The following is a 26,170-nucleotide window of genomic DNA, read 5'->3' on the forward strand; positions in this document are numbered from 1 at the left end:
GAACTTCTCTAAAAGAGCCTCTATTCCCTGCGACAGAGTACCCTCTCCCACCTCTGAGTCCACCTCATCCTCCTCCATGTCTGACCCCTCATCATCCGAGTCAGACTGCAGGATATGGGCCAAAGTGCATTTATGCTGACAAATGGCAGGGGACTGAGACGCTGGTTTGGGTACTGAGTCTACTTTCATAAACTCAGTCACAGATTGTCTTAAGTATTGCGTCTCTTTCTCATTCCGAGATAACGTAGTAGACATTGTGGAAATCAATCCCCTAATTCGAGTCCAGCCATGCTGGTTCTGCCCCACTAGCCTGGGAAGGGACACTACATTGAGCACACACTAGTGAACCTCCTGGGAAGAGGAACACTGTGCCTAACATGAAACACACTCTTTGCCTGACATACTGTAACAGTGACAGCACACACACAGGAAAAAAGGTTAACTGCACAATTATCCTACAAAGAGCCCTTCCAGGGAGACACAGAGGGAGTATGGAACCAGCACACGGCGCCCTTAACGCTAATGCCAAGCTTAGCTGGGTCGCAGACTAAGTACCCAGATTAGGGATTTCGTACATTAATAATCGCTCCCCCCCTGCTATGACCCCATGGTACCGCTGAGGTAATCTTGAGTCTCTCCAGAGTAGCTGTGCGTCCCTGTCAGTCAGCGTCTGTGTCACCTGCAGAGGGAAAATAGTGCTGGTGAGCTGCTGGATCCGCTCATAGTGAAGCCCCGCCCATTTAATGGCGAGCGGTTTTCCGGATTTTTTTTATACTGGCTGTATGTGTCTTGAGCATAAAATGGAGACAAACTCCTTTTATGGCTATGTTGCCAGTCTGGGTACTGTGTCCGCTGTTCAGTGTCTCTGTCCGTACACAGCGGGAGACACAGTCCGTCCCTTTTAGAAGCCGCGCATCTCTGTACCCTCATGACGCCATAATGTCCGGTGACCCGCTAACCAGGATGCCGGCTTAGTACTCACCACTCTTCATTCTTCTGGCTCTGTTAGGGTTGTCTGTGTGCTGCGGGAATGTATGCTCGTCGTGGTGGGGCTTGCAAATAGTTCCCTCAGCAGCTAGTGTCCTGTCAGCGAGGAACGGAACCATTAACCCTGAGAGAGGTTGGGCTGTTTCCCCCCTAAGTCCCACGAAGCAGACAGACTCAGAAAATAAATGCAGAAAACTCTTCAGGAGCTTCCAGAGATGTGACCAGCTCCTTTTCCTTTTCCATTTTCTAAACAGAGTCTGGTAGGAGGGGCAAAGAGGGAGGAGCCTGCGCACACTATCAATTTCTTAAAGTGCCCATGGCTCCTTGTGGACCCATCTATACCCCATGGTACTAAATGGAATCCCAGTATCCCCTAGGATGTAAGAGAACTGTAGCTAGTGACCGGTTAAATAATTCTGTTAATGGTGCTACCAGCACCCGTTTAAGCTCTCTTAGTATCCTTGGATGTATCCTATCTGGCCCCATTGATTAATCCACTTTCAGCTTTAAGAGTTCTGTTAGGACCTTCTCCTCTGTAAATGTACCGGTTTAATTTTCCTGAATATCCCAGCAACTTAACTGTGGAACCTTCCCATCTCTTGCAGTAGTGAATACGGAGCAAAAATAATTAAGATGACCTGCTATTACATTGTCTTCCTCAACAAGATTCCCAGTCTCGGTCATTAGTCTTATTATTCCGCCTTCTCTTTTACTCCTTTCGCTTATATACCTAAAAAGAGTTTTGCCACCTTTACCCACTGACTATTTTCTCCTCAGCTTGTACCTTTGCACATCTGATTACCTGCATAGGGGGTCATTCCGAGTTGATCGCAGCTGTGCTAAATTTAGCACAGCTACGATCATCCACACTGACATGCGGGAGGGGGAAGGGGGGGGGGGGGGCAGCAGCACAGGGCTAGCGCGTCCCGCATGTCAGTCCCTGCCCTGTCGTTGCACAGCGGCGATGCTTTTGTACTTCAGGAGTAGCTCCCGGCCATCGCAGCTATTGCGCGCTGGCTGGGAGCTACTCGTCGCTGCCCGGCTCACAGCGGCAGCGTGTGACGTCACGCAGCCGCTGCGGCCTGCCCCTGCACGTTCCGGCCACAGACCGTGCCCACAAAATGGCGGCCAAACTCCACTGTGTCGCCCCTTCTCGCCTCTGCCTGTCAATTAGGCAGAGGCGATCGCTAGGCAACGACGTCAGCCATGCGCCGGCGCACTGCGGTGCCGGCGCATGCGCAGTTCTGACCTGATCGTTCTGACAAACTGCAGCGAGCGATCAGGTCAGAATGACCCCCTTAGTCTCCTTCTAACAAGATATATCTCTGTCTTCATTTTTTTGTGTGTACTTATATTTCCTAAAATCCATCTTTTTTACTTTTACAAAACTTGCTACTTCTTTCGCAAACCACACAGGCTTCCTTTTCCTTGTGTTTTTCCTAACACTTTTGCTACAAATGCCTGTTGCCTTTAATATTGCACTCTTTAATGTGTATCACCTCATCTGCACTCCTAAGTTCCTCCACTCTGCCAAAGAATCGCTTAAACATTTTCCCACCTTTACAATATCAGCCTTCCTAAAATCTAACACCTTTGTTTCTGTATGAGATGAGTCAGTCTCTGTCTTCATGCTGAACCACACTGATATTATGAACAATATGCCCGGTTACAACATTTCGGAACGACATATCGTTCATATCGTCCAGTGTGTACACACTTACCCGCTGTAGCCGTGGCAATCCACGCATCTAGCGCCTCTCCAAAGAGAGCCTGACCTGTATATGGTAGGCCCTCCACACTCTTCCTGGATTCCGCGTCCGCAGACCATTGGCGCAGCCAGAGACCCATGCGAGCCGAGACGGACATGGAGGAGATCCCCACAGCCATGGAACCCAGGTACTTCATGGAATCTACCAGGAACCCTGCAGAATCCTGAATATTACGTAAAAATAAATCAACGTTACCTATATCCATCGCAGTTTATTCCTCCTGCAGAGTGATTGACCACTTGGCAATAGCTTTAGAAATCCAAGCACAGGCTATAGTAGGCCGCAGTATAGCCCCTGAAGCCGTGTAAATGTATATTAGCGTAGCATCCACCTTGCGATCTGCCGGGTTCTTAAATGCGGTAGATCCTGGGACTGGTAATACCATCTGTTTGGACAGCCTGGAGACAGAGGCGCCGACAATCGGTGGAGACTCGCACTTTTTTCTATCTTCTTCTGGAAAGGGAAAAGCAACAAAGACCCTCTTAGGGATCTGGATTTTTTTCTCCGAATTTTCCCAGGCTTTTTCAAAGATAGCGTTTAATTCTTAGATGCTGGGAATGGGGGTGGGGGTTGGGAGCTTTTTACTGTCCGTGAAAAAGGCCTCCTCAACCTGCTCAGGAGTTGCGTCAGTAATGTGTAACACATCCCTCACGGCTTCAATCATCAACTGCACCCCCTTAGCAAGTGATGCCGTCCCCCTCGACACATCTCCATCACCGTCTGCAGTGTCAGAATCGGTGTCCGTGTCATCCTGCATAATCTTGGCAAGTGCACGTTTGTGAGAATGTACAGCAGGGGACCCCGAGGAAGCAGTATCAGACCATACAACCTTAGAGGACTGCAGTACCTGAGTTGCATGCTCATTACTAGCAACCCTATCTGAAATCTGAGAAATAGTCCCCCTAAGAGAGGCTAACCATTCCGGCTCTCTAGCTGGGATCTGCGCTACAACAGTGCAATCCTGATCACATGGGATGGGATCTTACTGGGAAGATAAATCCTCTGCAGCATATGAAACAGTCTCTAGACATGTTTGCTAATACACACCACTCACCCCACATACACACAGGGTACTGGGCAGACAGAGTTTCCCCCCAAGAATGGCAGAGAGACACAGAGATTGGAGCCAACCCACACACAGCGCTATTATAGGTATAGGGAGACCCTAAACCAGCGCTGACTGTGTCCCTTAATAGGTGACACAGTCTTTACACAGCCTCCCCTCCCTTCTACAACCCCCTGGTACCGTACAGATAGCTGGAGGTGCCCTGGAGGGACCTGTTTTCCACTGGCATTGTACTGCAGGCAGGAAAATGGCGCTGAACACTGCTGGGTCAGCTATGCGGAGAAGCTTCGCCCCCTTAATGGCGATGTCTTCCCGCTCTTTTGAGATTATACTGACCTGAAGATTTTGTGCTGGCTGAGATCCGCAGACCCAGACAGGCTTGATTTGGTCAGTGTAGGGTCAGGTGCTGGCTCAGGGCGCCCATAACAGCGCCGCACCGAAGTACTGCTGAGCCGTCCGGGAGCGCAGTTAATACTGCGCTCCTACCCTTAACCCGCCATCTTCACACTGACCCCCTGCTTGTGAGGGGGAAGACAGTGACTCACTCGCCACACTTCAGCTCTGCAAGGGGGTGGCGGCTGGCTGCTGGGGTGAGCGTTCCCCTGTGGCGGGGCGCGATCTGTCCCCTCTGGAGCTCAATGTCCAGTCAGTGGAGACAGTGGCTCAGACCCCGCAGGGCGGACACTGCTCCCCCCTCAGTCCCTCGTTGCAGGCAGGCTGTTGCCAACAGCCTCCTGTAAAAAAATTAACTCTAAAATAAACTTTTTCTAAGAAAGCTCTGTAGAGCTCCCCTAGCTGTGACCGGCTCCTCCGGGCACATTTTCTAAACTGAGTCTTGTAGGAGGGGCATAAAGGGAGGAGCCAGCCCACACTCTCTAACTCTTGAAGTGCCAATGGCTCCTGGTGGACCCGTCTATACCCCATGGTACTAATATGGACCCCAGCATCCTCTAGGACGTAAGAGAAATTACTCTTTAAATAGGGGTTTATGAGCATTTTGCGTCTATTACATATGTTTAGAATTGCCTGTACGCATTGTTGCATTCTTGATTTGTTTAAAATCTGGTTCCATGCTGGGGATAACATCATTGTAACCTCTAGCAGATACCTAGCTCAGTAATTATATGGTTCAGAATGAAATGTGCAGTTTACTGTAATAGTAATATTGAAGGGTTGTATTGGTTTTGTTGTTGTAACTAGTGCCCTACGGTGTAGCTGTAACTAATGCGTACAAGCTGCCGACTGCAGAAGAGGTAATGAAAGGGGTCTGCATTCTTTTGCAAAGTAGACAGAAGCTGTAACTGCCAAATCGACACAGGATGTCTTCAAACCGCAAAACACCAGAGCAGAATTGATTTTCAAGACCTGCTGGCTGGCGTCCTAAGTGAAGCCTTTTCTTCCCCCTTAGTGGAAGCTTGTGTCAAATACACTGACTGGATTGCTGCCATACTATCCAATGACACAAGAGAACAGCAATGTGTTGCACACTAACATGAACATTTTTCCTGCTAATTACTACAGGAGAAACATGGGGACTGAGTATGTAAAGTACGATGGCTGACCTGGACAACGGACACTGCCATTCTGCGAACTGGTGAGGCTACAATATAATATGCAGAAAATACAAGTCTACTACTAATAATAAAGTGAGGGAAGGCTCACCTGTTTGCTTTTATCAGGGAAAGTGGAGAGAAACTGGTAGTGCTTCCATAGAAGTGCTGACATAAAAGTGTTATTATAATATTAGCGTTATACCTGTGTTAAACCGAAGATAAACAGAAGGGAAATAACAACACACCAAAACTATGACATAAGGACTGCCTTAATGCCTCAAAAGTATGTAATTCATCTTATGCATATTGGGGGTAATTCCAAGTTGATCGCAGCAGGAAATTTTTTTAGCAGTTGGGCAAAACCATGTGCACTGCAGGGGAGGCAGATATAACATTTGCAGAGAGAGTTAGATTTGGGTGGGTTATTTTGTTTCTGTGCAGGGTAAATACTGGCTGCTTTATTTTTACACTGCAATTTAGATTGCAGATTGAACTCACCACACCCAAATCTCTCTCTCTGCACATGTTATATCTGCCCCCCCTGCAGTGCACATGGTTTTGCCCAACTGTAAAAAAAAATTCCTGCTGTAAATTCTTGGAATTACCCCCATTATCTGTCTTTTTAAACTAAGAAAAGACATCCCCAATCTGCTCACTATAGTTCTCTCTTATGCAAACTCATGTATGTTTTTGATTTGCTTGGAATTGGCATTGCATGTGTGGGGAAGTTGTTCAGTGAAACAGTTTATTACTGCATGCTGTCTGGTGTTTACCTCCTTGATCGTTTGGCCATTTGTGGTCAGGTGTACTATATCTTTACATTTAGTGAGGTGTAGTCGTGGTGTAAAGGACAGATTGTGATTCCTGATTAGTAAAAAAATAAGATTTTAAACCTACCGGTAAATCTTTTTCTCCTAGTCCGTAGAGGATGCTGGGGACTCCGTAAGGACCATGGGGTATAGACTGGCTCCGCAGGAGACATGGGCACTATAAAGAACTTTAGATGGATGTGCACTGGCTCCTCCCTCTATGCCCCTCCTCCAGACCTCAGTTAGAGAAACTGTGCCCAGAGGAGACGGACAGTACGAGGAAAGGATTTTTGTTAATCTAAGGGCAAGATTCATACCAGCCCACACCATCCACACAGTATAACATGGAATATACGCAACCAGTAAACAGCCTGAATAAAACAGTATCAGCCCACGACCGATCTTAACTGTAACATAACCCTTATGTAAGCAATAACTATATACAAGCCTTGCAGAAATATGTCCGCACTGGGACGGGCGCCCAGCATCCTCTACAGACTAGGATAAAAAGATTTACCGGTAGGTTTAAAATCTTATTTTCTCTTACGTCCTAGAGGATGCTGGGGACTCCGTAAGAACCATGGGGATTATACCAAAGCTCCAGACCGGGCGGAAGAGTGCGGATGACTCTGCAGCACCGATTGAGCAAACATGAGGTCCTCCTCAGCCAAGGTATGAAACTTGTAGAATTTAGCAAAAGTGTTTGAACCCGACCAAGTCGCCACTCGGCAAAGCTGTAATGCCGAGACGCCTCGGGCAGCCGCCCAAGAAGAGCCCACCTTCCTAGTGGAATGGGCCTTCACTGAATTTGGTAACGGCAATCCAGCCGTAGAATGAGCCTGCTGAATCGAGTTACAGATCCAGCGAGCAATAGTCTGCTTAGAAGCAGGAGCGCCATCCTTGTTGGCTGCATACAGGACAAACAGTGCCTCTGTTTTCCTAACTCGAGCCGTCCTGGCTACATATATTTTTAAGGCCCTGACTACATCAAGGGACTTGGAATCCTCCAAATCCTTCGTAGCCACAGGTACCACAATTGGTTGGTTCATATGAAACGATTAAACCACCTTAGGCAAAAATTGAGGACGAGTCCTTAATTCAGCTCTATCCACATGGAAAATCAGATAGGGGCTTTTGTGAGACAATGCCGCCAATTCAGACACCCGCCTTGCAGATGCCAAGGCCAACAACATGACCACCTTCCAAGTGAGAAATTTCAATTCAACCATTTGAAGAGGTTCAAACCAGTGATATTTTAGGAACTGTAACACCACGTTAAGGTCCCATGGTGCCACTGGAGGCACAAAAGGAGGCTGTATGTGCAGCACTCCCTTTACAAAAGTCTGGACTTCTGGGAGAGAAGCCAATTCCTTCTGAAAGAAAATTGATAGGGCCGAAACCTGTACCTTAATGGAACCTAATTTTAGGCCCACTCCTGTCTGTAGAAAGTGGAGAAAACGGCCCAGATGGAAAACTTCCGTAGGAGCATTCTTGGCTTCACACCAAGATACATACTTTCTCCAAATACGGTGATAATGTTTCGCCGTCACCTCCTTTCTAGCCTTCATCAGAGTAGGGATGACTTCTTCCGGAATGCCTTTCCCAGCTAGGAGTCAGTGTTCAACCGCCATGCCGTCAAACGTAACTGCGGTAAGTCTTGGAACACGCAGGGCCCCTGTTGCAACAGGTCCTCCCTGAGAGGAAGAGGCCACGGATCTTCTGTGAGCATTTCCTGAAGATCGGAATACCAGGCCCTTCGACGCCAATCTGGGACAATGAGTATTGTCTGCACTCTTTTCCGTCTTATGATTTTCAATATCTTTGAGATGAGTGGAAGAGGAGGGAACACATAGACCGACTGAAACACCCACGGTGTCACCAGGGCATCCACAGCTACTGCCTGAGGGTCCCTTGACCTGGCACAATACCTCCGAAGCTTCTTGTTGAGGCGTGACGCCATCATATCTATTTGAGTAAGTCCCCACTGACTTATCTCTGCAAAAACTTCTTGATGAAGTCCCCACTCTCCTGGATGGAGATCGTGTCTGCTGAGGAAGTCTGCTTCCCAGTTGTCCACTCCCAGAATGAAGACTGCTGCCAAAGCGCTTATGTAATTTTCCGCCCAGCGCAGAATCCTGGTGGCTTCCGCCATTGCCACTCTGCTCCTTGTTCCGCCTTGGCGGTTTACATGAGCCACAGCTGTGACGTTGTCTGATTGAATCAGAACCGGTAGGTCGCGAAGAAGATTCTCCGCTTGACGTAGACCGTTGTATATGGCCCTCAATTCCAGTACGTTGATGTGTAGACAAGCCTTCTGGCTTGACCATATCCACTGAAAATTTCTTCCTTGTGTGACTGCTCCCCATCCTCGGAGGCTCGCGTCCGTGGTTACCAGAACCCAGTCTTGAATGCCGAACCTGCGACCCTCTAGAAGGTGAGCACTCTGCAGCCACCATAGGAGAGACACCCTCGCCCTGGGGGACAGGCTTATTTTCTGATGAATTTGAAGATGGGACCCAGACCACTTGTCCAGAAGGTCCCACTGAAACGTCCTCGCATGAAACCTGCCGAAGGGGATGGCCTCGTAGGTCGCCACCCTCTTTCCCAGTACTCGAGTGCATTGATGGACTGACACACTTTTTGGTTTTAACAGGTCTCTGACCATGTTCTGGAGTTCCTGGGCTTTTTCCATTGGGAGAAAAACCCTCTTTTGCTCCGTGTCCAGAATCATGCCTAAGAACGATAGCCGAGTTGTTGGAGCCAACTGCGACTTTGGCAGATTCAGAAGCCAGCCATGTTGCTGCAGCACTCTCAGGGAGAGCGCCACGCTTTTCAGCAACTGATCTCTCGATCTCGCCTTTATCAGGAGATCGTCCAAGTACGGGATAATTGTGACTCCCTGCCTGCGCAGGAGCACCATCATTTCCGCCATTACCTTAGTGAAAATCCTCGGGGCCGTGGAAAGCCCAAACGGCAACGTCTGAAACTGGTAATGACAGTCCTGTACAGCGAATTTCAGATACGTCTGATGAGGGGGATATATGGGGACAAGAAGGTATGCGTCCATTATGTCCAGTGACACCAAAAATCCCCCCCCCCCCCCTCCAGGCTGGAGATAACTGCCCGCAGCGATTCCATCTTGAATTTGAACTTTTTTAAGTACAGGTTTAGGGACTTTAAATTTAGAATGGGTCTGACCGAGCCATCCGGTTTCGGGACCACAAATAGGGTTGAATAGTACCCCTTCCCCTGTTGAGCTAGGGGAACCTCGACAACCACTTGTTGTCGATACAGTTTTTGAATTGCAGCTAAAACTATCTCCCTCTCTGGGGGAGAAGCCGGTAGAGCCGATTTGAAAAACCGGCGAGGAGACATGTCTTCTTAGTCTAGCTTGTAGCCTTGGGATACAATTTCCATTGCCCAAGGATCCACGTCTGACTGAACCCAGTTGTGGCTGAAGAGTCGAAGACGTGACCCCACTGGCGCAGACTCCCTCAGTGGAGCCCCAGCGTCATGCGGTGGATTTAGTAGAAGCCGGGGAAGACTTCTGCTCCTGGGAACTAGCCGTAGCAGACTGCTTTTTCCCTCTTCCCTTACCTCTGACGAGGAAGGAAGAGCCCCGACCTCTTCTGGACTTATGCGACCGAAAGGACTGCATCTGATATTGCGGCGTTTTCTTTTGCTGTGGGGAAACATAAGGTAAAAAAGTAGATTTGCCCGCGGTAGCTGTGGAAACCAGGTCCGTGAGACCTTCCCCAAATAAATCCTCACCTTTGTAAGGCAGAACTTCCATATGCTTCTTCGAGTCGGCATCACCCGTCCATTGGCAGGTCCACAGAGCTCGCCTAGCAGAAATCGCCATAGCGTTGGCTCTTGAACCTAGCAGACCAACGTCTCTCTGAGCGTCTCTCATATATAAGACTGCGTCTTTAATGTGACCTAAGGTCAATAAAATGGTATCCCTATCCAGGGTATCAATGTCAGCAGACAGAGTATCCGTCCAAGCCGCAACAGCGCTACAAACCCAAGCCGACGCTATTGCCGGTCTGAGCAAGGCCCCCGTATGTGTATAAATAGATTTTAAGGTAGTTTCCTGTCTGCGATCAGCAGGAACCTTGAGGGCGGCCGTGTCTGGAGACGGCAGCGCCACCTTTTTGGACAAGCGCGTTAACGCCTTGTCCACCCTGGGTGAGGATTCCCACCGTAACCTGTCCTGCGCAGGGAAAGGATACGCCATAAGAATTCTTTTGGGAATCTGCAGTTTCTTGTCTGGAGTTTCCCAAGCCTTTTCAAATAACTCGTTCAGCTCATGAGATGGGGGAAAGGTTACCTCAGGTTTCTTTTCCTTAAACATGTGTACCCTCTAGTCAGGGACAGAGGGGTCATCAGTGATACGTAAAACATCCTTTATTGCAATAATCATATAATGAATACTCTTGGCCACCCTTGGGTTTAACCTCGCATCATCGTGGTTGACACTGGAATCAGAATCCGTGTCGGTATCAGTGTCTGCTACTTGGGACAGGGGACGTTTCTGAGACCTTGAAGGGCCCTGTGACACAGCCAAAGCCATGGATTGACTCCCTGTTCTATCCCTGGACTCTGCTTTGTCCAACCTCTGATGTAATAAAGACACATTTGCATTTAAAACATTCAGCATATCCATCCAATCATGTGTCGGCGTTGCCGACGGAGACACCACAATCATCTGCTCCACTTCCTCCTTAGATGAGCCTTCCACTTCAGACATGCCGACACACGCGTACTGACACCCCCACACACTCAGGGATATATTTATATGGAGACAGTTCCCAATAAGGCCCTTTGGAGAGACAGAGAGAAAGAGTATGCCAGCACACACCCAGCGCCAACTGACACTGGAAACCAAATTCCCAGACAAAACAGTGCTTTTATATAAATATACACTCACTGCGCCAATAAAAAGTGCCCCCCCTCTTTTTTGCCCTCTGTCACCGTGTTCAGCAGGGGAGAGTCCGGGGAGCCAACATCTCTGCAGTGTGCTGTGGAGAAAATGGCGCTGGTTAGTGCTGGAGGATCAAGCTCCGCCCCCTCAGCGGCGGGCTTCAGTCCCGCTCAAATTTACTATACTGGCGGCGGATTCTATAATATAGTGCCTCCGCAGCCTCTATATACCGTATATACTCGAGCATAAGCCGACTTTTTCAGCACTTTTTTTTGTGCTGAAAAAGACACCTCGGCTTATACTCGAGTCAGCTTTAGTGCCAGATATGCCCCACAGTGCCAGGTGTGCCAGATATGCCCCACAGTGCTAGATACTTATCCTCCGTCGCTCCCGCGCTGTCTTCTGAAGAAGGGACACAGAGAGCGCAGTGCGCGGCTCCCCTGTGTCCCTCCTGCATCTCCAGCGGCAGCGGCGTCTGAGTGGTAAAGGAAGTGCACGAACCGGCACTTCCTTTAACACACGCCGCTGCCGCCGGAGATGCAGGAGGGACTCAGGAGAGCCGCGCGCTGCGCTCTCCGTGTCCCTCCTTCAGAAGACAGCGCGGGAGCGACGGAGGGTAAGTATCTAGCACTGTGGGGCATATCTGGCACACCTGGCACTGTGGGGCATATCTGGCACACCTGGCACTGTGGGGCACACCTGGCACTGTGGGGCACACCTGGCACTGTGGGGCATATCTGGCACACCTGGCACTGTGGGGCATATCTGGCACTGTGGGGCATATCTGGCACTGTGGGGCACATCTGGCACACCTGGCACTGTGGGGCACACCTGGCACTGTGGGGCATATCTGGCACACCTGGCACTGTGGGGCATATCTGGCACATCTGGCACACCTGGCACTGTGGGGCACATCTGGCACACCTGGCACTGTGGGGCACACCTGGCACTGTGGGGCACATCTGGCACTGTGGGGCATATCTGGCACACCTGGCACTGTGGGGCATATCTGGCACTGTGGGGCATATCTGGCACTGTGGGGCACATCTGGCACACCTGGCACTGTGGGGCATATCTGGCACACCTGGCACTGTGGGGCACGTCTGGCACTGTGGGGCACGTCTGGCACATCTGGCACTGTGGGGCATATCTGGCACTGTGGGGCATATCAGGCACTATGAGGTCTGTGTACGGGTAGAGCTGCATTTCCCACCCTAGGCTTATACTCGAGTCAATAAGTTTTCCCAGGTTTTTGTGGTAAAATTAGGTGCCTCGGCTTATATTCGGGTCGACTTATACTCGAGTATATACGGTATATTATTAGCCAGTCCCAAGAGGTTTATAATTGCTGCCCAGGGTGCCCCCCCTGCGCCCTGCACCCTTCAGTGCCCGCTGTGTGTGGGAGCAATGGCGCGCAGCATTACCTCTGCGCGTTACCTCAGAGAAGATCTGAAGTCTTCAGCCGCCTTTGAAGTCTTTTTTCTTCTTATACTCACCCGGTTTCTATCTTCCGGCTCTGTGAGAAGGACGGCGGCGCGGCTCCGGGACGAACGGCGAGGGTGAGACCTGCGTTCCGACCGTCTGGAGCTAATGGTGTCCAGAAGCCTAAGAAGCAGAGCCTATCATTTAAGTAGGTCTGCTTCTCTCTCCTCAGTCCCACGATGCAGGGAGCCTGTTGCCAGCAGTGCTCCCTGAAAATAAAAAAACTAACAAAATAATTTTTCAGAGAAACTCAGGAGAGCTCCCCTGTAGTGCACCCAGTCTCCTCTGGGCACAGGATCTAATTGAGGTCTGGCGGAGGGGCATAGAGGGAGGAGCGAGTGCACACCCATCTAAAGTTCTTTATAGTGCCCATGTCTCCTGCGGAGCTTGTCTATACCCCATGGTCCTTACGGAGTCCCCAGAATCCTCTAGGACGTAAGAGAAAAACAAATACCAAACACTGAGCAACATCACCAAACAGGTAATTTCCACTTTAAACTTGTCATTTATTTTGTACTTTCTGGACATGGCTACAATAACAGATGCACAAACAAAATTCTTACAGCTATGTGTGCAAATGCTAGGAGCTTAGGAGACAAAATTCCAGAGCTAATTGCGATAATGACAAGGGACAACCTGGATATTGTGGCAATTACAGAGTCATGGTGCAATGAGAATCATGACTGGGACATAGCTATACCAATTTATTTAGAAAGGACAGAATGGGAAGAATAGGAGGAGGGGTAGCAATGTATGTGAAAAAAAGCATAAATGCTACTTTAATACAAAATATTGATGACAAAACTGAGGCCCTTTGGGTCACCACAGAAACCGGGGAGAAGGACATTATTCGCATTGGGGTGATCTATAGACCACCAGGCCAGGGGCAGAATGTGGACAGGAACCTATTGTTGGACATCTCTAAAATGGCTTTAAAGGGAGAAGTCATAATCATGGGAGACTTTAATTTACCTGATGTAAATTGAAAGGAGTCCTTTGCAAGTTCAGCTACAAGTAGCAAATTTCTAAATTCCTTACAGGGAGCATCTCTCAAGCAATTGGTGAGGGAGCCCACTCGCAAAGATTCAATATTAGATTTAATTCTTACAAATGGTGACAGGATATCCGACATATATGTGGGTGAGCACCTGGGATCCAGTGATCATCAAGCAGTATGGTTTAGTATAAAGACAGGATCCAACTCCTGTCACAAAAACAAAGGTGTTGGATTTTAGAAATGCTGACTTTGCAAAAATGGGGAGATGTTTAAGTGATTCATTGGTGGACTGGAGGAACTTGGAAGGGGTGCAGGAGAGGTGGGAAAAACTGAAAAGTGCAATACTAAGGGCAACAGACCTTTGTATCAAAAGGGTTGGGAAAAGCACCAGGAAAAGGAAGCCAGTGTGGTTCACAAAAGTAGTATCAACTAGTGTGAAAGCAAAAAAAAAATAAAAAATGGTTTTTAGGAAATACAAACAGACTCAAAATAATAATGACAAAGAGATGTATCTTGACAGACGGAAGGACGCTAAGAAAGTGATCAGACCTGCCAAGGCAGAAGCTAAGGGGACAATGGCCCAGTCAGTAGAGATGAGCGGATTCGGTTTTACTCGGTTTTACTCGGTTCTCAAAACCGAATCTTATTGGCTATCCAAAACACGTGACATCCGTGAGCCAATAAGATTCGGTTTTGAGAACCGAGTAAAACCGAGTAAAACCGAATCCGCTCATCTCTACCAGTCAGTAGATAAAGAGGGCAAAACTTTTTTTTTAAGTATATAAATCAAAGGAGAAAATCAAATGGAGGAATAATAAGACTTAAGACAGAGAGTGAGAATTTGGTGGAGGGAGACAAGGCAATAGCAGATCACCTAAATTATTTTTACTCAGTATTTAGTACAGAAGGAGAGGGGAATGGGCCACAGTTAAGTTGCAAGGACATTCATAAAAATAAGGTAGATGAAACTACATTTACAGAGGAGAAGGTCCTAAGAGAACTTTCAAAACTAAAAGTGGATAAATCAATGGGGCCAGATGGGATATACCCAAGAATACTAAAAGAGCTAAAAGATGTGCTGGTGGCACCATTAACAGAATTATTTAACCAGTCACTAAATACAGGTGCCATTCCAGAGGACTGGAAAACAGCGAATGTAGTTCCACTGTACAAAAGCGGAAGCAAGGAAGAAGCAAGTAACTACAGACCAGTAAGCCTTACATCAGTAGTAGGGAAAGTAGTGGAAAAACTATTAAAAGAAAGAGTTGTGTAGTATCTTAAATCAAACAACTTACAGGATCCAAAACAGAATGGATTTACAGGTGGGAGATCATGCCAAACAAATATTATTGACTTTTCTGACTCTGTGATGAAAATAATAGATCAAGGGGGAGCTGTAGATGTAGCATATCTAGACTTTAGTAAGGCATTTGACACTGTCCCACATCGCAGACTGCTAAATAGACTTGAAAGCGTGGGGGTGGATTATAAAACAGTTAAATGGATAAGAACCTGGTTGCAGTATAGGAAACAGACAGTTGTAGTAAATGGAGTGCAATCTGGAGGGAAATGTTACCAGTGGAGTAGCCCAGGGATCTGTACTCGGACCAGTTCTCTTTAATATCTTTGTTGGTGACATTGCAAATGGTATTGAAGGAAAAGTATGCCTTTTTGCAGATGATACAAAGATATGCAACAGGGTAGACACACCAGGAGGGGTAAAACAAATGATTGATGACCTAGCTAGGCTTGAAAAATGGTCAAGAACGTGGCAACTACAGTTTAATGCTAAAAAATGCAAAATCATGCACTTGGGTCTCAAAAACCCAAAGGCTAAATATAGTATCAAGGGTACTATAATGGAAACTACCGAGGAGGAAAGGGATTTAGGAGTTACTATTTTAAGTGACTTAAAGGCAGGAAAGCAATGCAACAAAGCAATGAGAAATACCAGTCAGATGCTTGGTTGCATAGGGAGAGGAATCAGTAGCAGGAAAAAAAAGAAGTGATAATGCCACTGTATAGGTCATTGGTACGGCCTCAGCTGGAATATGGAGTCCAGTGCTGGAGACCATATCTCCAGAAGGATATAAATATATTAGAGAGTGTACAAAGAAGGGCAACTAAAATGGTGCATGGCCTACATCACAAAACTTATCCGGAAAGGCTAAAATAAGATTTTACTCACCGGTAAATCTATTTCTCGTAGTCCGTAGTGGATGCTGGGGACTCCGTAAGGACCATGGGGAATAGACGGCTCCGCAGGAGACTGGGCACATCTAAGAAAGATTTAGGACTATCTGGTGTGCACTGGCTCCTCCCCCTATGACCCTCCTCCAAGCCTCAGTTAGGAACTGTGCCCGGAAGAGCTGACACAATAAGGAAGGATTTTTGAATCCCGGGTAAGACTCATACCAGCCACACCAATCACACCATATAACACGTGATAGGAACCCCGGTTAACAGTATGATAACAAAATGGAGCCTCTAAAGAGATGGCTCACAACAATACCCGATTTTTGTAACAATAACTATGTACAGGTATTGCAGACAATCCGCACTTGGGATGGGCGCCCAGCATCCACTACGGACTACGAGAAATAGATTTACCGGTGAGTAAAATCTTATTTTCTCTGACGTCCTAGTGGATGCTGGGGACTCCGTAAGGACCATGGGGATTATACCAAAGCTCCCAAACGGGCGGGAGAGTGCGGATGACTCTGCAGCACCGAATGAGAGAATTCCAGGTCCTCCTCAGCCAGGGTATCAAATTTGTAGAATTTTGCAAACGTGTTTGCCCCCGACCAAGTAGCTGCTCGGCAAAGTTGTAAAGCCGAGACCCCTCGGGCAGCCGCCCAAGATGAGCCCACCTTCCGTGTGGAATGGGCTTTTACAGATTTAGGCTGCGGTAAGCCTACCGCAGAATGAGCCAGCTGAATAGTGCTACAAATCCAGCGCGCAATAGACTGCTTAGAAGCAGGAGCACCCAGCTTGGTGGGTGCATACAGGATAAACAGCGAGTCAGTCTTTCTGACTTCAGCCGTCCTGGAAATATAAATTTTTAGGGCCCTGACTACGTCCAGCAACTTGGAATCCTCCAAGTCCCTAGTAGCCGCAGGCACCACAATAGGTTGGTTCAAGTGAAAAGCTGAGACCACCTTTGGGAGAAACTGAGGACGAGTTCTCAATTCTGCCCTATCCATATGGAAAATCAGATAAGGGCTTTTACAAGACAAAGCAGCCAATTCTGAAACCCGCCTGGCCGACGCCAAGGCCAACAGCATGACCACTTTCCACGTGAGATATTTTAAATCCACAGTCTTAAGTGGTTCGAACCAATGTGATTTCAGGAGTGCCAAAACCACATTGAGATCCCAAGGTGCCACTGGGGGCACAAAAGGAGGCTGAATATGCAGTACTCCTTTGACAAAAGTCTGAACTTCGGGCAGTGAAGCCAGTTCTTTTTGGAAGAAAATCGACAGAGCCGAAATCTGAACCTTTATGGACCCCAATTTGAGGCCCAACGTCACCCCTGCTTGCAGGAAGTGCAGGAATCGACCCAGTTGAAATTCCTCCATCGGGGCCTTCATGGCCTCACACCAAGCAACATATTTTCGCCAAATGCGGCGATAATGTCTTGCGGTGACATCCTTCCTGGCTTTGATCAGGGTAGGGATGACTTCCTCCGGAATACCCTTTTCCTTCAGGACCCGGTGTTCAACCGCCATGCCGTCAAACGCAGCCGCGGTATGTCTTGGAACAGACAGGGTCCCTGCTGCAGCAGGTCTAGTCTGAGCGGCAGAGGCCAAGGGTCCTCTGTAAGCATCTCTTGAAGTTCCGGGTACCAAGCTCTTCTTGTCCAATCCGGAACCACGAGTATGGTTTTCACTCCTCGCCTTCTTATTATTCTCAGTACCTTGGGTATGAGAGGTAGAGGAGGAAACACATAAACCGACTGGTACACCCATGGTGTCACTAGAGCGTCCACCGCTATCGCCTGAGGGTCTCTTGACCGGGCGCAATATCTTTTCAACTTCTTGTTGAGGCGGGACGCCATCATGTCTACCTGTGGTTTTTCCCACCGGTTGACCAGCATTTGGAAGACTTCTGGATGAAGTCCCCATTCTCCCGGGTGGAGGTCGTGCCTGCTGAGGAAGTCTGCTTCCCAGTTGTCCACTCCCGGAATGAACACTGCCGTCAGTGCTAACACATGATTCTCTGCCCATCTGAGAATCCTTGTGGCTTCTGCCATCGCCATCCTGCTTCTCGTGCCGCCCTGTCTGTTTACATGGGCGACCGCCGTGATGTTGTCTGACTGGATCAGTACCGGCTGGTTTTGAAGCAGGGGTCTTGCCTGGCTTAGGGCATTGTAAATGGCCCTTAGCTCCAGGATATTTATGTGAAGAGAAATCTCCTGATTTGACCACAGTCCTTGGAAATTTCTTCCCTTTGTGACTGCCTTTCCGAATCTGCGGCCCTCTAGTAGATGAGCCCTCTGCAGCCACCACAGCAGCGACACCCTGGTTCTGGCCGATAGGGTTATCCGCTGTTGCATCTGGAGATGGGACCCGGACCATTTGTCCAACAGGTCCCACTGGAACGTCCTTGCGTGGAACCTTCCGAATGGAATTGCTTCGTACGAAGCTACCATTTTTCCCAGGACTCGTGTGCATTGATGTACCGACACTTTTCCTGGTTTTAGAATGTCTCTGACCAGAGATGACAATTCCTCGGCTTTTTCCAGTGGAAGAAACACTCTTTTCTGGTCTGTGTCCAGAATCATTCCCAGGAACAGAAGACGTGTCATCGGGACCAGCTGTGACTTTGGAATGTTTAGAATCCAGCCGTGCTGTTGTAGCACTTCCTGAGAAAGTGCCACCCCCACTATCAACTGTTCTTTGGACCTCGCCTTTATCAGGAGATCGTCCAAGTACGGGATAATTAAAACTCCCTTCTTGCGAAGGAGTATCATCATTTCGGCCATTACCTTGGTAAAGACCCTCGGTGCCGTGGATAACGGCAGCGTCTGGAACTGATAGTGACAGTCCTGTACCACAAATCTGAGGTACTCCTGGTGCGGAGGGTAAATGGGGACATGCAGGTACGCATCCTTGATGTCCAGGGATACCATGTAATCCCCCTCCTCCAGGCTCGCAATAACCGCCCTGAGCGATTCCATCTTGAACTTGAACCTTTTGATATAAGTGTTCAAGGTTTTTAAATTTAAGATGGGTCTCACCGAACCGTCCGGTTTCCGTACCACAAACATTGTGGAGTAGTAACCCTTTCCTTGCTGAAGGAGGGGTACCTTGACGATCACTTTCTGTGAATACAGTTTTTGAATAGCCACCAACACTGCCTCCCTGGCAGAGGGAGTTGCCGGCAAGGCAGATTTTAGGAAACGGCGGGGGGGGAGACGTCTCGAATTCCAGCCTGTACCCCTGAGATACTACTTGAAGGACCCAGGGATCCACTTGTGAGAGAGCCCACTGTGTGCTGAAAAACCTGAGACGTGCCCCCACCGTTCCCGATTCCGCCTGAGCAGCCCCAGCGTCATGCTGTGGACTTACCGGACGCAGGGGAGGACTTCTGCTCCTGGGAACTAGCTGTGTGCTGCAGCTTTTTCCCCCTTCCTCTGCCCCTCGGCAGAAAGGATGAGCCTCTAGCCCGCTTATTTTTCTGGGGCCGAAAGGACTGTACCTGATAATACGGTGCTTTCTTTTGCTGTGGGGTAGCCTGTGGCAAAAAAGTCGATTTCCCAGCAGTAGCTGTGGAAACGAGGTCTGAAAGACATTCCCCAAAAAGTTCCGCCCCTTTATAGGGTAAAACTTCCAAGTGCCGCTTGGAGTCGGCATCACCTGACCATTGCCTAGTCCATAACCCCCGTCTGGCGGCAATGGACATAGCGCTTATTTTTGATGCCAGCCGGCAAATATCCCTCTGTGCATCACGCATGTATAAGACCGCGTCTTTTATATGGTCAATCGTTCGCAAAATATTGTCCCTATCCATGGTATCAATGTTTTCCGACAGGGAGTCTGACCACGCAGCAGCAGCACTGCACATCCAAGCTGATGCAATAGCGGGTCTCAATATAATGCCAGTGTGTGTGTATATAGCTTTTAGGGTACTTTCCAGCTTTCTATCAGCCGGTTCTTTTAGGGCGGCCGTATCCGGAGACGGTAGTGCCACCTTCTTTGATAAGCGTGTCAATGCTTTATCTACCCTAGGGGGTGTTTCCCAGCGTGACCTATCCTCTGGCGGGAAAGGGTACGCAGCCATTAACCGTTTAGAAATGATCAATTTCTTATCTGGGGAAGTACACGCTTCCTCACACACCTCATTTAATTCGTCAGATGCAGGAAAAACTACTGGTAGTTTTTTCTCACCAAACATAATACCCTTTTTTGTGGTACCTGGGGTATCATCAGAAATGTGTAAAACATTTTTCATAGCCTCAATCATATAACGGGTGGATCTATTGGAGGGTACACTCGTCTCATCATCGTCGACACTGGAGTCGGTATCCGTGTCGACATCTGTATCTGTCATCTGAGGTAGCGGGCGTTTTATAGCCCCTGATGACATTTGAGACGCTTGGACAGGCACAAGCTGAGTAGCCGGCTGTCCTATGTCGTCAAACCTTTTATGTAAGGAGCTGACACTGTCACGTAATTCCTTCCATAAGTCCATCCACACTGGTGTCGACCCCGTAGGGGGTGACATCACATTCACAGGCATTTGCTCCGCCTCCACATCATTATCCTCATCATACATGTCGACACAGCAGTACCGACACACAGCAGACACACAGGGAATGCTCTTACAGAGGACAGGACCCCACAAAGCCCTTTGGGGAGACAGAGGGAGAGTATGCCAGCACACACCAGGGCGCTATATAACACAGGGATATCACTATACAGAGTGTTTTCCCCTATAGCAGCCTATAATATATATATACTGCGCCTAAATTGTGCCCCCCCTCTCTTTTTTACCCTTTCTGTAGTGCAGGACTGCAGGGGAGTGCCAGGGAGCTTCCTTCCAGCGAAGCGGTGAGGAAATAATGGCGCCAGTGTGCTGAGGGAGTTGGCTCCGCCCCTTTTTCGGCGGGCTTTCTCACGCTATTTTATTGTTTCTGGCAGGGGTTAATATACACCTATATAGCCTCTGGGGCTATATATGGTGTTAGTTTTGCCAGCCAAGGTGTTATTATTGCTGCTCAGTGCGCCCCCCCCCAGCGCCCTGCACCCATCAGTGACCGCAGTGTGTGGTGTGCATGAGGAGCAATGGCGCACAGCTGCAGTGCTGTGCGCTACCTTGGAGAAGACAGAAGTCTTCAGCCGCCGATTTTCCGGACCACCTTCTTGTTTCTGGCTCTGTAAGGGGGACGGCTGCGCGGCTTCGGGAACGGACGACGAGGTCGGGTCCTGTGTTCGATCCCTCTGGAGCTAATGGTGTCCAGTAGCCTAAGAAGCCCAAGCTACCACCACTTAGGTAGGTTCGCTTCTTCTCCCCTTAGTCCCTCGTTGCAGTGAGCCTGTTGCCAGCAGGTCTCACTGAAAATAAAAAACCTAAACTATACTTTCTTCTAGGAGCTCAGGAGAGCCCCTAGTGTGCATCCAGCTCAGCCGGGCACAGAAATCTAACTGAGGCTTGGAGGAGGGTCATAGGGGGAGGAGCCAGTGCACACCAGATAGTCCTAAATCTTTCTTAGATGTGCCCAGTCTCCTGCGGAGCCGTCTATTCCCCATGGTCCTTACGGAGTCCCCAGCATCCACTAGGACGTCAGAGAAAAGATCTTAACATGTATAGTTTGGAGCAGAGAAGGGAAAGGGGGGACATGATAAAAACTTTCAAATATACCAAAGGTTTTAACAAAGTTCAGGAGGGAAACATTCTTCAAAGGAAGAGAAGTATTAGAACTCGAGGACATACACTGAAACTGGAGGGAGGCAGGTTCAGGGGAAATTTAAGGAAAAATTACTTCACAGAAAGGGTAGTGGATAAGTGGAATAGCCTCCAATCAGATGTGGTAAAGGCAAAGACTGTAGAGCAATTTAAACATGCTTGGGATAGGCATATGAATTGGCTTACAAAAAATTAACAAAGAATTAAGGTTCAAAAAGGGTTGAGATTACCTAAAGAACAAAAAAGGGGCAGCCAAGTGGTTCCTATCTGCTGTCAAATTCTATGTTTCTAGGTTAGTGGAAAGGAAAGGGCTGCTTAGCATGGTAAGTGCTTTGAGAATTACAAATTATTTCTAATCCTACAGTATAAAAGGTGTGACAAGAACACTGGAATAGTGTTTGAGGGCAGGTATGTTTGTCCCAGGTTCTTGTCTTACATGTATTAGGAAAATGTTTTGTTTTGTCAGAACCTTTTCAGTTTATTGGAAAAGCTGGATAAGGGCCCTAAAAGAGAGATAGGGCAAGTTCCAGACATTGGGCCCAGTTTGGGTCTTTGGCCTCACAGAGGGCTTATCAGGGTTTCAGCTGTGTAAGTGGGTTATAGGGCTGCTAGCCTGATTAGTGTGTGCAGACTGCCTGGGAAGACTGCAGGATCTCTGTGAGAGAAACACGCTTCCTTATACAAGTGAGCCAAACAGTGTTGACTGGAGAACTCTGTGTTTTTGTTTAGAGACAGTTAGGAACGTCTTGTGTTTAGTTAGTGCCGGACAGGCAAGGTATTTTCTTTTGATGTTTGTTTTGTTTTCTGTTTAATAAAACTGGTTGTGGCCAGTTGCACCATAAGAACTGTACTTGTATGACTTCTCAGCTGCTGCCGGCTGCCATCTACCCCAAGAAACGGGGTCCGGTTCCCTACAGTGTTACAAAGGTTTTAATTTTTTTCCATATTTTATGGGCTGTTTTACCAGATTTTTGTATATGGCTGGTTCCTTATTTAAAATATGATTTATTTTTCTTATCAGGAAGAAGCAGGAAATGTAGTAACAAACATCCTGTAGTACATAAATGAAAATATATATAATAAATAAATAAATTGTGTACATCCCTTTTAAATATAGTACATTTTTATTAAAACCAAATCAAGGAGTTGTATAAAACAATACTAGCAATAACAGCAAGATAAAAAAATATATTAGTTGGTAGTCAATTAAATATTATTTTATAGTGCCTAATAATCATATAATAATCATGTGCCATGATACCTATAATAGGTCACACACATTATGCATATAACATTTGGCCTAAGCAGTTGCTTCAATAGAAAAAGCTATTACAATTTCTATATTGTTCTGTCTCACCATTGTTTTTTTGGGCCAAGATGAATTCTCATCTGGCAAAAAACAAAAAACAAAATGCGACTTATTGGCCATGTAATAGAATATTTATTTGACCGTAACATTGTATTTAGCCAACTAAGCTCTTTCCAAGAATTAAAAAAAATTAATACACTGTTCCAGTAGAGTTAATGATTGCCACATTTACAATACAACTGCTAATTTTGCCTTAAAACACTTCCAGTTACATAACGCATATTGGGGTATATTCAATTAGCAGTGATAACGAACTTTTCACGTGAAAAGTCCGGTTTTCGGGTGAAAAAACGGACTTTTCACGTGAAACGCAGTTACAGCCTATTCAATTTTCCGTGAAAACTTATCGGTGATCATTTTTTCACTAATTTCACTTCACCTTCCTTGAAGCAGGTGAAAAGTTGGGAAAAGTCACTATTTTAAGGTAAAAATGTTTGGATATGGTACAGAACTCCTGGGACACCCCCCTTAATGACTAATTAGGCACGTTGAAGTTTTTAATTATTTTTAATTGGCCAATAATGACATGTCATTTTTGGGGTGAAAAAGTAAAAAGTCATGGAATTTGGGGTTCAAGGTATGGGACAGGTATATTGGGGTGCTTTATGAGTGGGACAGGTGTTTTTTTAGGCTTGCAGATGGGAGTAATCGGTCTGTTTCCACTTTTTTTTAAAGTACCCTAAAATGACCCAAATATATACTTATACCCATTTTCATGTACCCAAAATTTAATGAGAGCATTTATTTTGCTCAAAAAAAATTGCTTTCTATAATTTTTTTGAATTTAAAAAAAAATGCATATAACAGCCATTTCACACAATTTAAGTCCCCAAAAACGCTCTAATGTTATCTCTAACACACTTCTCTTCTGTTTTCCTATGTTAGTTTAGCATTTTTTGGGGTACAGGCTGATTTCCCCATTTTCACCTGCACTTTTCACTGCAAGAATTTTCACGTGAAACCCGGTCGGAATTGAATAGGTCGAAAAACGTTTTCGCAGCAATTTTCGGCCGATTGCCGCAAAAAAATTTCGGGCGCAAAATTGCCGCGAATTTGCGGATAATTGAATATCCCCCTAAATCTGTTAGAAAGCTAAGGGGGAATTCAACTACAGTACCCGTGGTCAGTGACGGAGGGTAATTGTCGCGCCCAGCGCAAGCCACGGTTTATCTGAGATTGTTTTTCCTGCCTCATAGCCGAAAATGGGGCTATGTCTCCGGAAAACACACAGGTTTCACTGAACCTGTGTGTTTTCGATAGAAAATATATTTTTTTTCGAGAAAACATCAGGAAACATCGAGAAAGCAGTCAGTTTTTCGATCCCAATGTTTCTTCTCCTTTAATTGTATTCAATTACAATTCTTTCATGTTACTTTGGAAAGAAACAAAACATTATAGAAGTATAAAAGAATTCTGCTTAAGATAAAATAAACAAAACTGACTTATTAGCTGAAATAAGAAGTTGGAAAATTCTCTATATGACACATTTGTTGGGAATGATAATGACCTACAACTATAGTCTGCAATGCTCAAAGAGAACTGAAAAAGAATGGCTTCCAAGGGTCAACTTCTCAGGACTCAATTAACCTAAAGTGTAGTAATCAGCCCAACAGTAAGAGAATGTGGTTCCTTCTACTTCCCAGGGGTAATAATGGTAATGGTCTAAAACTGTAAAGCTTTGCTAACATTCCAGACATCTTGTACAAAATATACTGCAAATTTATCTTTTCACATGTTACTTCCTGCATTTAACATTTTCAGTTGCCTCACCGTCAGAAGTTGTTAGAAAGTACATACTGTAATATAAAACACATATATAACACATATGCATAAATAAAAACTAAAAACAAAAAGGTCTACTTGAACACAGAAATTACCTACTGAAAAAAAAGACAGTAAATCAGGACAAATAAACAAGGTATTCAATGGTTAAACCTTTAATGCCTTTTGCAGCTGAGTGGCGAGATGGTCAGACAAGCGTTAACCTTATTTTACTTTGCTGGTTATTTACTTTATTTGTGTTTTATTTACTCTTTTTAATTTGCTAGGGAATGTCAGTTGATTTTATATATTTTGTTTCTTAATTATAGAAATTACTTTTTATTTGTTGACATTTTCATTTAGTCTTTAATTTTTTTGGGTTATCAATACTAAATAAGACAAAGCCACTCAAACTGTAGCTTTTGCATAAAACCTTGATAAAAGGCTCCTAATGGTGCCCATACACTTGTGAGATAATCTGTGCTAACCTTCGATTTCGACAGAATCTGTGAGAGAAATCGAAGGATTGCATGCACATTTTAGATACCTTTCGACGCGATGCGTGGGCACGCCGGTCGAATCTCACATCTCAAGATAGTATGTGCTGCACTTAATATTTATCCGATCGCATGTGTTTTTAAAAACACATGCTATATATCGCACAGCGATGTGCACACGCCGGGAGCGGCCAGAGGCCACTCCCATTCGGCGGTGACGTGCCCATCACGTGATGTCCATGCGATCTATCGCATGATCGCATGGTAATCACTTTGGCAGTTCAGATGCGAACTGCCGGTGCGATACCCCATGATGTCGCGTCACTGGGCATCGCACAAGTGTATGGGCACCATTAGCCTAAAGCTAGGTACATCTGCCAGATCTGGCTGGTTGGAATGAAAATTTGGTAATGGATGAGAGTGAATGACAATCGACCATTTGCTCTTAAACAATGGAAAACAAATAAAACCTTTTCATACAAATTAGTTAAACACAAATTTAACTAACTTTGATGACTGACAGTTTTTGTCCGGTTTCCAGTGTTTGGGAGCAAATGGTCGATTGTCATTTGCTCTCATCCATTACCAAATTTTTATTCCAACCAGCTAGATCTGTCAGATTATCTGCCAGTTAATTGTATAGTGTGTACCTAGCTTGAGGAACCATTGCCTGGCAACTTCCTATAAGTGAGGAAAAGGGTGGTGGGAGGGGGGCTTGGACTGCACACCCTAATTTTAAACATAGTAAGAGGTGCTACCATGCTGAGACATGTAGTGCCATACACGAAAAAGAAAATGCAAGTGCACACTCTAAGCACCAAGAATACGGATATCAAAACAATAATGATAAACTCTTCAATTAACATGGAGTATATGTGAGGATGTTCGCAAATTTGCACCCATTCACCATCCAACTTCTTATAAGTGTCATAATTAGAATACATGTCTGTCATGTACTGTCTCTGAATACAATAAGGATCTTATTTGATTTGTCCATGATTAAAGCTCTATAAATAGCTGCAGATGGATGCCAAATCGCTGATGAAGC

At 46.6% G+C, this 26,170-nt stretch overlaps 1 protein-coding gene and 1 long non-coding RNA gene across 5 annotated transcripts in view; one reads left to right on the forward strand and one right to left on the reverse strand.

The window, feature by feature from the left end:
• Positions 1–26,170, reverse strand: part of ATF6 (activating transcription factor 6) — a 568,366-nt gene that overhangs the window by 64,874 nt on the left and 477,322 nt on the right. The window lies entirely within an intron of this gene.
• Positions 5,287–26,170, forward strand: part of LOC134957987 (uncharacterized) — a 197,425-nt gene continuing 176,541 nt past the window's right edge. The window contains exon 1 of the long non-coding RNA XR_010186825.1: positions 5,287–5,416. This is a non-coding gene — a long non-coding RNA (uncharacterized LOC134957987). The remainder of the gene's footprint in view (positions 5,417–26,170) is intronic.

Source organism: Pseudophryne corroboree, chromosome 9, assembly GCF_028390025.1.
Source record: "Pseudophryne corroboree isolate aPseCor3 chromosome 9, aPseCor3.hap2, whole genome shotgun sequence".
In the NCBI taxonomy this organism is placed as follows: Eukaryota; Metazoa; Chordata; class Amphibia; order Anura; family Myobatrachidae; genus Pseudophryne; species Pseudophryne corroboree.